The following is a 12,338-nucleotide window of genomic DNA, read 5'->3' on the forward strand; positions in this document are numbered from 1 at the left end:
TTAACCTGAGGTACCACTGTATACACAATGCAATTTTGTGAGATGGATTTGTATTCCATATACAACAATATAATGCACACCACAACACTTTTCTGTTCCATATAGAATGGTTTTATTGTTTTCAGTAAACATGTTAATCGAGTATATGGGCACACCATATGTGCTTGTATGATTGTGAACACATGGTAGCAACACATGGCTGTCCATTGCTCAGTAATCACAAAGTTTTCATACGACCTGAAACTCATCACTACTATATTAAGGTAATCACACCTTCATCAATGATAAATTGATGGATGAAACACTGAGTGCATGAGCCTACATTTAGCCCATGTATTTAGTAATGATATAGTCCTATTTCACAGAGATGAAGAAATTCAACCTGTAAGTACAAAACTCATTTAAATTCCCAGGAGCTGCTACGCATGCCCCTATTTTCAGCTCTTCAATCATTCTTAACTCACATTACCATGTCACTGAAATATTATCATTCCAAAAACCACTGATAGTTGCCAAATGGTAGATGAAATCTTTCCCTACTTTATTTTCATAACCCCAAACTAGCAAACGAATACCTCACAAGGTGTACTTTTAACATAATGATATGATATCATAGTATTAGGTCTGAAATCCTTAAAAGCTACCAGAGAGCATGGCAGCTCTTTACGTTTCCAGATTAATATTATGTACAGTAAGCTTCTTGGGAAATTGGAGGATATTCTTAAAAGAAGCTAGGGGTTTTTTCCCCTTCAAAAATACAAACAGCATAACAGATGAAAGGTAGCATGGTTTTTATAGACCACAAGGGCCACCAATGTAAATTAGGAGAGGAAGATTAAAGTCTCTGAGGCTATATTATCCCAGATTGTAGATGCACTGGTTCTATTCTTGATTATGAAGAAATTATGGCTAAAGAAAAGACAATCTGTTTTCCAAGCTGTCTGAATTCCCTACTGTCCTTAGAATATTGTTTATGAAAAGGAAAAGATGCTGTTCATATTCATTATTTTTCTTCCATATCTAAAAAAAGGATATCTATATTTAATCCATAGTTTTCCAATGTATGTGCGCATTTAATGATATGTTTAACAACTCTGTTGCTAATAATACAAATTTCCTCCCCCAGGCAGTTTTTCGCTAAAGCTTTAAAAAACACCCAGACGTAGCTTTTCAAGCTTGCAAGTAAAGTCATTTTCAACAAGTAGTTTAATTCAAAATACATATCTGCCGTGGCATTGTTTTGACATGCAAAACTAACAGTTCTCTTTCAGGCACAGAAGGAACAGAGGCAATCTTTATTTGGCATCAATATTTGGCATTCATATAGCCAAAACAATATTTGTAAGATCTGCGTAGTCTGAACCTATGCATATTTAGTCAGAATCAAGTTCCATTCAGTATAATTGGACTCATGCCAAAATAGTTGTATTTAAGACTACAGCATTTTCTTTTTAAGTCGTTGTTAGCGTATAGGCTTTCTTGGGGGTTGTGATCTTTAATTTATATACAGGGTCTCTAGGAATGGGAAGTGTTCTTTAAGATATTCACTGGTTTCAAAGTTAAATGACTCACCATCATATTCTCAGGAGACTGACATATCTTATTTCCATTTGTTCCCCAGATCCATATCTGGATCTTTCACGGGTTTGCTGGGACCACTCATAGAGTCTAATATTTGATTTAAAAGTATGTCTCATAAGATTTTGGTTCATTCAATGTCCAGTTTTCTTCTTTGTCTGAACTTTCCATCAACTCCACTGGATGCAGAGCCATAAGCCCAGTTCTGACAATGTGGGGTGGTTGATATAAATTGGCATGATATGACCTAGTAGAAACACTGTGTTTGAGTGTGATTTCCCACACAGCAACACCTGCAATTGTGATGCTTAAATCACCCGAGGTGGCCAATATGTGGACTATAACTTGCATGGGCAAACTGGTGGTCCACCCCAAAGGCTTATGTCTAAATTTGAGCTTTGGACCACCTGCATGATACTTTTACTATCCTGCCAGGATAGTAAAACCAACATGGCTCTGATGTATGCAACTGAAGTCTTCAGAATGGTGCATAGGAGATGTTCAATGATGTCTCTGTTCCTTGCCTTGTTGCGACTGAGTGAAAAGGGAGCTGCTCTGTATGGTGAGGGTTTGAGTCCTCAGAGCTCTCTTTCTCTTTCAGCTCTGACATGACTGTTGCTGGCCAGAAACAGAAAAGATGAGTGAGACCCTAACCTTAACATCCCTCATGATGGAGCCTGAAGAATTCATATCAACCATTTGCCTATGCAATGAGCTACTGGGCACTAGGGAAGTATTATTAGGAACTTAGAGTATTGCCATCTCCTAGCTACCATTCTGAAGACCTTGTCACATACACCAGGACCATGTCGGTTGCAGAAGTTGGCTGCTACCCATTTTATCTTCTCTGACTGGCAGTGGCTTTCGGAGGACTCAGGCAGAAGTCTTGCACACTTTGCAGAATTATTTTTATTTTATTAAACAAGATTTATATGCTGCTTAATTGACAAAAACCTCTCAGCAGTTTACATAAATCAATATGAAATAGTCCTTAAGAGTACTGATAATATGATCAGCATTATCATTATTGCAACATCTTGCTTAAACTAAAGGATCGTGTACAAAGCTTGCAAAATGCTTCAGTGAACCTGACGCTCTTCCACCCACCTCTGCAGTAAGTCAAGAGGAGCAGAATTGACAAGGCACTGCCTTCATTGTAGCTGACATTGTTGCCACATAAATTTTGAGTGCGGCGACAGAGGTGCTAGCCAGCTGAGCCCATAACAAGCTGGGACCAAACTTCAGAGGTGCCTTGGGTTTGGCTCATGATAGATATAGAAATTCTGAACTGCAAAATTCACTTACACACACACATGCACTGGACAGTTCCAGAGGTCACTGTCACCCCTGCTATTTAATCTCAGCCACTGGTGTCTGCCACTTTACTTCCTTCTCCTTGGAAATGATCGTTCTCGTTTTCTTTGATGGTGCTGCTTCATTAACAATGTTCAGAGAGCATACCTTCCTTTTTAGAACTCTCAACTCCTTTCATCTACCATCAAAATAAAACCAGAAAAGATATCTGGCATATATTCTGAAGGCCAGAGCTAGCTACCCCCCCCCCATGCTTAGTTCCCCCAGTAGATGTCTTCTGAATACTTGTTGATGGTGTTCATATAGTCAAAGAAGCCATCTGGCTGCCAGGGGGAAACGTGTCATGTAAAATTTAAAAAATGTCTGGCTGTGTGAAATATTGATAGCAAGATCTTTAAAAATGACTGTTGTGAAATATTTCTCTATCATACATATTGCATAAAACATAATCACTTTTACAGTATTCTTGAGGTTCATGATTCAGTGATTCTCATTTTCAGTTGGTGAAATCAGAGATGTTAATTAATGTACCAACCTGAGCCATTTAAATCAATATGAGATGTGACATTAGGGGCATTACTTTGCACTTAAAAATGACTAATTTACTCTCAGTGTAACAGCTTCATTATTTCTTTTCTGTTATGGGAGAGACAGAAAATATGAACAACATATTTTACACTTACGTACCTTAATTCAGTTTAAAACAGTTCAAAAACATCTGGTTTCCCAGACTGTACCACTAAGACCAAAAGCAATAAAATGGGCCTGCTCTGCATTTAATTGTTCCCTGGGAGACATACGCATGTGTTCGATGCCCCTGAGCAATGTTGAGACTCTTATTAAAATTCTTTTTGCATTCCTTTGCATTTGGTTTAGATTCAGTCATAGGATGTTTCTAGGCATTATATGCCAATGAGTTCCTTCCACAGAGTTGGTGATAGCCCATGCATTTCTGAAGAATGGAGCCCGTGGTCTCCTTCTGCCATCCATGTTCTCCTGCTAAAATGAAATACTGCTCTATTGCAACTTGCTAGGTATCTTACCCCAACCAATACTGATTTCTATACAATACACTTATTTCCTAATCCTGGACATCTGACATGCCTTTTTAATCACTCTTTGGAAAACTGTGGGGGCCTTTTAGATAACAACTTGGCTGGTAGACAAAGGGAAGAAGGAATTCCAAGCAGACACATGAGTGGGAAGATGCAGAAAGATCTCTCTCTGTTCCTCATCCACTGGGCCATGGTGATCACAGAAAAAGGAAAACACCCTTGAGGGTGGGAAGGTGTTGATATCAACATTGGGTATACAAAATGTGTTGTATAAAATTTTTTTGATGATGTAAAATTAGAAAATTGAAAAATAAAATATATATTATTTTTTTAAAAAAGAAAACACCATTAGCTCCCACATAGTAGAAGGATATTTTCCCCTCTGGTCTGCTATCATCATCATTATTACATATAAATTGTCCACCTATCAATAAAGCTCTCTAGGCAGCTTACAGAAACAAACACCATACATTAGTTTTTTAAAAAACAAAATACAACGAACATCAATTATAATAACAACATAAAACTGGTGGGCCTCTTTGGAGAGGTTATTCCATAACAAGGGTGCCACCACTGAGAAGGCCTCTGGTGGTGGTCACAGCACCCTCTGCTGGTCCACCCAGCCAACCCATGCTTCCTTCCTACCCAGAGAGTCTCTCCACCTTCTCCTTTGCTGCCTGTCTAGGAAGGACCCGAGGGAAAATCTTGGTGGGTTAGTGGTTTAAGTGTTTCCATGAAGGGCAGCAAACCATCAAAGATTACCCTTGGTCTGGCAGACTGTCAAAAAGCAGAACAGTGGCAAATGTCAACAGAGTTTGTGACTTATTGATGTGTGATTGGCATTTGCCCGTCTGAATGATGGCAGAGAATGTTGTCAATGGTCTACGAACATTGTCAGTGGTGCATTGTATCAGAGGGGGCCTACTTTAAAGACCTGTGAGGGATGTATATTCAAATATTTCTCGCTGTCCGATATCTGTGACCATTCACCAAACTTTCCGGTCACACCTTGTATGAACTGAGTAGGCAAAGAATTCCCAATGGAATGCTGACAGGTAGATTTGAATCCACTCTCAGGTGGACCCCAAACCTCTAAGGTTGAAATAACAGCAAAATGCAATGTGAGAGTTAGATCTGCCCACTATTGCAATGATGACCAGGGATGGCAACCATGGCTCAAGCAGCACAATCTCATCTGTTGGCTCTGTGTAGCTAATGCCTTGAATTTTCATGCTGTCTAGCCTCTTAGCAGGCTAGTAACTGTTGTGGGCTTATTTACAAGGCTGATCTATAGCCCAGAGTACTTAACATGCAAAGTAGTGGGCTCCCTGCATATGTATTTCTTTTATTCAGATAGTTTCTGTTCCCCCCCCCCCCCGACACCCCCTTTAAACACACCAGCCAAGCCAGTGGTAGGCTCCCTGTTATGTGTCAAGTCAATCGGCAAAGCCTTGCCTCTAACGTAACTAATGCAGAGATTAAATTCCGCTCTTCCCCACACAAGAAAATTTAATATCAACATTGAGGTGCCTTGCCAAAGACTGAATGCAAGAAAGCCACATGCCTGACCTGGCTCCAGTACTTTTTTGTCCCATCTGCTTTAGAGATATTATTCCCTCCATAAAAGCCATGAAAATTGCCTATCAATTTGCATGCTATAAACTAATCTCTTTGGATGCTACGCATTACAAAGTATTCGGTTCTGCCGCATGCTATTTAAATATCCAGCAATAATGACATCCCTCCGTGCTGGATGAATGCCATGAAGTCAGAGAGGATTGCCCTTTCAGTCTAAGACTTCAGTGTGTCTCTGTGTGTGTCACTTATTGACTGTGAAAACACATGAAAGTGTTTCCTAATCTCTGGGGGAAATACGTAATGAAACATCAGTGCCCTCTTACGATTTGTCACATAAAAATATGTGCACATCCTTTACTTTATTTGGAAGATAAGAATCCTAATAACATGGCAGGCACTTTCAAGGGATAGGATTGATTGCGTATTCTTCTGAAGAATTGTAGGCCTGATTGTTGATCTCAAATCAGAGTAGTCTAGGGTAGTGCTGTGCCAAAACCCACCAAAAGTTTTATCTACCTGTGAAAGAGTCTTCCTGCTTGCCTTCTTCTTTCACTTTAGGATTTCTTTATAATTTTTGTGGGTGTGGGGCTTTTTTTAGCTTAACTTATCTCTCACAAACACCCCTCAGGCACCTCAAAAGTACACTGAGTGCAACAAAAACCCTGCACCCTGCCCATAATAATTTCACATAAATTTTATATCCCCTTTGGTAATTTTCAAATGCAATTTATTTCCTCAATCATTGATAGAGAGTGGTTCAGGAGGGGGCAGGGGAGGAAATTCAGGAGGAACTTTCAGCACAGCGCTAGTCTTGGCCTACCCTAACTTTCTTTTAGAGTGTGTGTGAGAGAGAATTATTGCTTTTTAAAAGGGCATTTCCAATAGTTCAGAACCAGAAGACCTCTTTTACCGTTTCCCGCCCTCTCATATGCCAGTTTTTCTCTTTTCTGCACCTCCTCAAACATACTAATTTATAGAAGAAAAGGAGGAAACAGCTGCTGAATTAACCAATCAGAAAACCAGGAACTGCTCCTCAGCCTTAGACTCATGAGTGTACATTGTTGATGACAGCCCTCAGGAGTGTGTGTGTGTGTGTGTAATGTTTGTGAGCACTCATATACTTACCTTTAAAAATAATTTCCGCACTTCATGCATTAAAGTCAAATGCTCAGAAATCCTAGAAGGGGTTGTCAAACTATGCACAAAGGGCACAATATTGCCTTCTGACTACTACCACATTTCCCTGCAACAAAAAAGGTCTTACCTTCTGGATGGAGGAGGAGGTGCCTTTCTAATAGAGGAAGGCTTCAGCTATGACAAGAAAGGCTCATTGGATTTCACCTCTGGTGGGAGATAACGTTCTGGATATCTTTTCCACCATGGATTACACTGGGTGTCCCTATTGAGAAATGAGTCTCAGACCACCATTCCCTGATGAAATATAAGCCTGATGATTCACATATCATCAGTGCTGGACTCTCAACCTGCAACCCACTCCCACTTCTCCAAGGTGGGTTACCCCCCCTTTCTTGAAACGGGGGGTATTTCTTTACCCCATGAAAAGCATGAAAGGAAGCAGTAGAAGTTATTCATTTCTCCTGCTCCTCCTTGGAGGTTTGATCAGCTGAAGCACCTCTTAGATGATACGGCATAGTCTCCTATGGTTTTATTCATATACCTTGTTTTCTCAGCACAATCTCTTACCATACGCAGAATGGTGGTTTAGATGAAAGAGTGACCAGATGCTCTGCTCTTTGACCTTTGGGAACATCATGAGCTTGTAGCTGTCACATCACAAATGAAAATGAGCTCAGTTGTCTGAACCCTGCCCTTTGGGATGTTTGTCGACATCATAAAAGGACCACACACTTTATTGCAGTTGTCAGCCTTAGCTCAGGAGGCAAAAACTATCTTTGCACTTGCGTGGGTGCTGAAAGCTGGAAAACAGAGAGGTACCTTTGGAAATAATTCAGGTATTAGAAGCTCTGTTTGCAAACTTTCTAAACTGGAATATATTCAAATAAACACATGGCACATACCAGAAGCTTCAGTTATTTAGGGCACACTTTATATTTCAAAATATGGTAAAAGCTGTTTAGCAATGTGCCAAGCTATTCTTCATTCAAACTAAGCTGACTTCCTTCATCCTCCCAACATTATTTTTTCTGTTACTCAATCAGCTGAGATACAGATTTATTTCTAAAAAAGAAGTTTCCATGTCTGCAAGGCACCTCCTCTATTCTGGGAGCCCTCTCTGTTGACATCTGAGCAGACATGTATAGGATTGCATGCATAGGATTAGTATTACTTGACATGTTCACAAGATAAGGCCTCACTGATCTGGAGAAATGCCTTTGGAAACAGTGCTGTGAAGGGATCCTGGCAAGGCAGGGTTGGTCTCCACACAGTTCCCTGGCTTCTCCAGAACAATGTAAAGTGTTGGGAGCATAAGAGGAGACAGAGAGTGTCCGGCAGCTCATGAAAGGTTAGTGTGTGAGAACACTCAAGGGGACAGGAGCAACAAATGGGGAAAACAGAAGGGATAGAGAAACCAGGGTGGTTTAAATGCAAGGAGAGAATTATGAGGGAGGAAGACAGGGGAGATAGAGGGTGAAGAGATGCACTACAAAGGGAATTTCTGCTGCCTCGGTGAGGAGAACAAAGAGAGGGAAAGAGGAAGAGCAACAGGGTGGAAAGGTCTGGGCTGTTACTCCGGGGCTGTTAGCTCCATATTTTAACAACACTATGGAATTGGTGTTTGTTTTGTAAGCCACTTAGAAGCCACCTGACATTAAGCAGTACATAAAATAAAGACTACTACCAATACCTGGGGGTAGAGCTGACAAATTGCTAAAACTTGATGAGCCTGCAGGGGATGTGGGGCTCCCTGAACTCTCCCCTTCAATTTTGTGTATTCACAAGAGAATGCCTATACATTCATCTGGTATGAATGTGTGTCATATGCCCAGTTTTCTAATGCCTTAACGCAGCAGAATACATCTCCATCTGCCGTATATCATCACATTACAATTTGTTGGGGATAATTGCAGCCCTATTTTTAGAATCCATGTCTTACAAAGTAATCAACTCTTGCATGTGTGATTTAACCATCTGGTACACTTAACTTAGACCCTTTGGATTTCCCCCCAAGAGGCTACTGCTTCTGTTAATTTCAGCTATGGCTATTCTGTGCTGAATTTTTAGATCATTTTCCCTCTCAGTGGTCTATCGCGTTTGACCTGAATGCCTCAAATCCTTTCTGCAATTTCAGTAAGAAGAGGAATTAGTTACAGCTGCTATCGTACTGTTTAGATAGTTCTACGGCTGAGTATTTAATGGGACAGTGTCCCAGAAGGTTCAGTATCTTTTATGAACTGACCATTGGAAAGAACCATAATGGGTTTTCAGTTGCTGTAAAGAAAAGAGATAAGTCAATGAAACTGAAAATAAAAGTTGCTATCTCAGAAACTGGAACCCTGTTATTAATCCCCTCAAAACTAGTAGATAGATAAACTGTCTTTGAAAATGAAGAAAGCACTTTTAACCAATGTAGTCAGCAGGTGCTGCTATATGATGTCCTTAATCATCTTAGAGCAGGCATCCCCAAATTCGGCCCTCCAGATGTTTTGGGACTACAATCCCATCTTCCCTAGCTAACAGGACCAGTGGTCAGGGATGATGGGTATTGTAGTCCCAAAACATCTGGAGGGTCGAAGGTTGGGGGTGCCTGTCTTAGAGTGTCATTTATTGGTAGTGACTACTGCAAGGAAGAGCTGAAGGACACAAGACTGTAACAACAATAAACAAGTAAAAGTTTACACAAAAATGGACAAACCCTCATTATGATTGCAAAGTGTACATTTGTCTTGCTGTCCAGGGTACAAAAAGTGGGAAAACCACTGTATGAAAATATACACATGTGGAAAAAGACGGGTTCAGGCCAAGGTAAGGTACAATATAAAATATAATATATAAAGCAAGTAAAGTTTGGACTTGTTGTAATAACTTTGGAGTACTGCTTCTATGCATTGTATGTTTTGTGATTTTGGGTACATTTGTTGAACCTTGCTTGCTTTATATATCATACTTTATATTGCACCTTACTTTGGCCTGAACCCCTGTCTTTTTCTATTTGCTGTCCAGTGTGGCAGAATTATACACATTTTTTGTCATAATGATTGTTGCTGTTCAGATGTCTTTCATGTGATTTCATAGTATTTGCTTTAGTGGGTTCTTTTGTTTTGCTTTTTAAGTGCAACAAAATTATACATAGTTTTTGCCGTAGACCTAGACCACTTGTTACATAATTTCACAGCATTTTAGTGTATCCATTATGTTTTCTGCTATCCCTATATTGCCAATCTCTGCATTTGCCCTATACTTTGCTGCTTCCCCAAAACATCCCTCCCTGTTTTGTTTTTGTTTATTTAACAAAGTTTAGATAATGTAATAAAACCTTTAAAAAACAACCCTAAACATGAACATTATCAAGAAAATGGGGTTAAAAGCTTTTTTAAAAATCGAAACTGAAATATACTCAGAGTCGAGAGTGGATTTCATGCTCTTTATTCAGCTCATAGTGCTGAGGAGGAATGAAAGTTCCCTCAAAATATCTGCTTTATATACATTATTTACACAATGGACTGCACGTGATTGGCTAATTCCGGGATTCTCCTGTAGGCCAATCAGGTTGTGGATTCACTTCCACCTGGAGCTGGATTGGGTGGCTACTGCGCACCAATCATACTGCTGCATTGTTCTAGGACCAGTCAGACTGCTGCATTCTGAATCCTATTGTTCTAGGACCAATAGTCTACTAAAACCAACAATAAATTCAAGTAACTAATCCCATTCATACTATTGCAATGCTATATTTAAAAGTGCTGTGTGCTTCTAGAAGTTGTGCATTGTGTGGGTATGTTTTTAACTTGGATTTGAACACTCCTGCCCTTCATCCATCTACCCCATTTATTTATTCAATAACAATATTAATTAAGCACAATGAATCAGCCACTGAAGCTCACCACTGCATAATATCAGGGAAAGGCCTGACATGCGTTCTGGACTCTCATCCACCTTGATAGGCCCTCTCCCAGCCATCAGCAAATCCTTGTGTCACACACGACCACATTATCTTCCTCGTATCTTTCCTCTGTGTTCTTTCTTTAAAGTAAACAAAGCAGCTAGTGACCCATAAATTAACCATCTCCCCACAGGGTTATAGCAGTTTCCCCCCTTCCGCATGTATAAATATTACAAGTTAAAGTTTGCTGAGGAAACATCAAAGAGGCCCAGTAAGAAATGTGACATTAATTAATAATTATTAATTAAATTGTATGCAAATACTTAGACGCACTCTGCAGACTTTACAAAAACAAAAGCCCCACGGTTGCAATATGCTTTGAGAAACACCATTCCTGAATGCTGAGTGAATATGAGAGCAGAGAGGGATTTCCATATCTGTGTCCACTTAAGGCAGAATTCTCCAACATCCCAAAGTGCTTGGAGGAGCCCAGGGGCAAGGTGGCTGAGGGAACAGTGCAAAGTAGGAAGAAGGCGAAGGAAAGGGAATGTGAGGAAAGGGAAGATGAAAGAAAAGGAGCAGAAAGGACAGCGCTGATTGGGAAAGTGGGTGTTAATGAGAGGAGGGGGGGAACCCATGGTTTAAGGTCAGGGACTGGGTGGGATGGAGTGCATGGCAGAGGGTTGTGTGAGGCTGGTTAAAGGGAATGGGATGAAACATGCAGTGAGTTTGGGACCTGCAGAAACCCTTGGTGGCAGAAGCATGGATCTGAAGAACAACAGAGTAGCTAAGAAATGAGGAGGGATGAGGCACATCTTCTCCATACTGCCTATAGGCATGATAGGCTGCATACTGTTGACAGGAAGGAAGCGGGCAGGCAAGAGAGATGTGGTAATGGGAAAGGAAATAGCCAAAGTAATACAGAATTACTAGGCCTAAAGCCTCTAAATCCTGGCAGAAGGATTATATCTGCTGTTTTCTTATAAATGTAGCTTTGTGAATTAGAAGTTCATAATTCACTTTACAATTTAACTCTACTGTGAAGAAGCAATAGACGGAGGGACAGAAGAATGAATTTTGCATATTGATTTGGACTAACTAGCCAAATTTTGTGTGTGTGTGTGTGTGTGTGTGTGTGTGTGTGGTAAAAAAACTAAATAGAGATGTTTATGAGACTTTTCAATTCCATTTCAAGCTGTGAGTTAACTTTTCTGCATGTATACAGGAACTTCAGCTCTAAAGATACAAAATATTCAAAAGGCTTGAAATGACATCACACACACCCCATTTCACAGATGGAAAAACTGAGGAACAAGTATAATTTAATTTCTTCCCTCCATTGTAATAAATAAATAAATAAATAAATAAATGGGACGTAAACAGACCTTTGAGTTATTATACGTCTGAGAGAATCAACTTTATTAGTATTAAGTGTAATGAAGGCATGCTGATTTATATCATTTGAAGGTCACATAAACTCAGTTCAAACATCTTTGTTTTAATCAATACCTGATGAAAGTAATCCTCCCATAATTAGTATAAATTACAGATGTGGCTCAATTTTGGGAATTTTTAGTGGTGAAAATTACCAGTCTGAAGGGAGGAAAAAAATTAAAACCCTTTGTCTTGAATTTATTCTCTTGTCAGCTCAAGTTTGGAAGATAATACATAAAAAAAGTTTCAAATCACATTTGCAGTTGAAATTGAAAAAAGGCCAGCCTATTACTGGAAGGTAATGAGTCAGAGTGATTCATGCAGCCTCTTGGTGGTTTCTGTGTGAACATACGGTC

The 12,338-nt window shown here is 39.8% G+C and overlaps 1 long non-coding RNA gene across 1 annotated transcript in view; it reads left to right on the plus strand.

Moving 5' to 3' along the window:
• The window catches only part of LOC310714024, a 497,831-nt gene that overhangs the window by 371,350 nt on the left and 114,143 nt on the right, over positions 1–12,338 (plus strand). The gene's annotated exons all lie outside the window — the stretch shown is intronic.

Source organism: Podarcis liolepis (genome assembly GCF_965112155.1).
Source record: "Podarcis liolepis genome assembly, chromosome: 8".
In the NCBI taxonomy this organism is placed as follows: domain Eukaryota; kingdom Metazoa; phylum Chordata; class Lepidosauria; order Squamata; family Lacertidae; genus Podarcis; species Podarcis liolepis.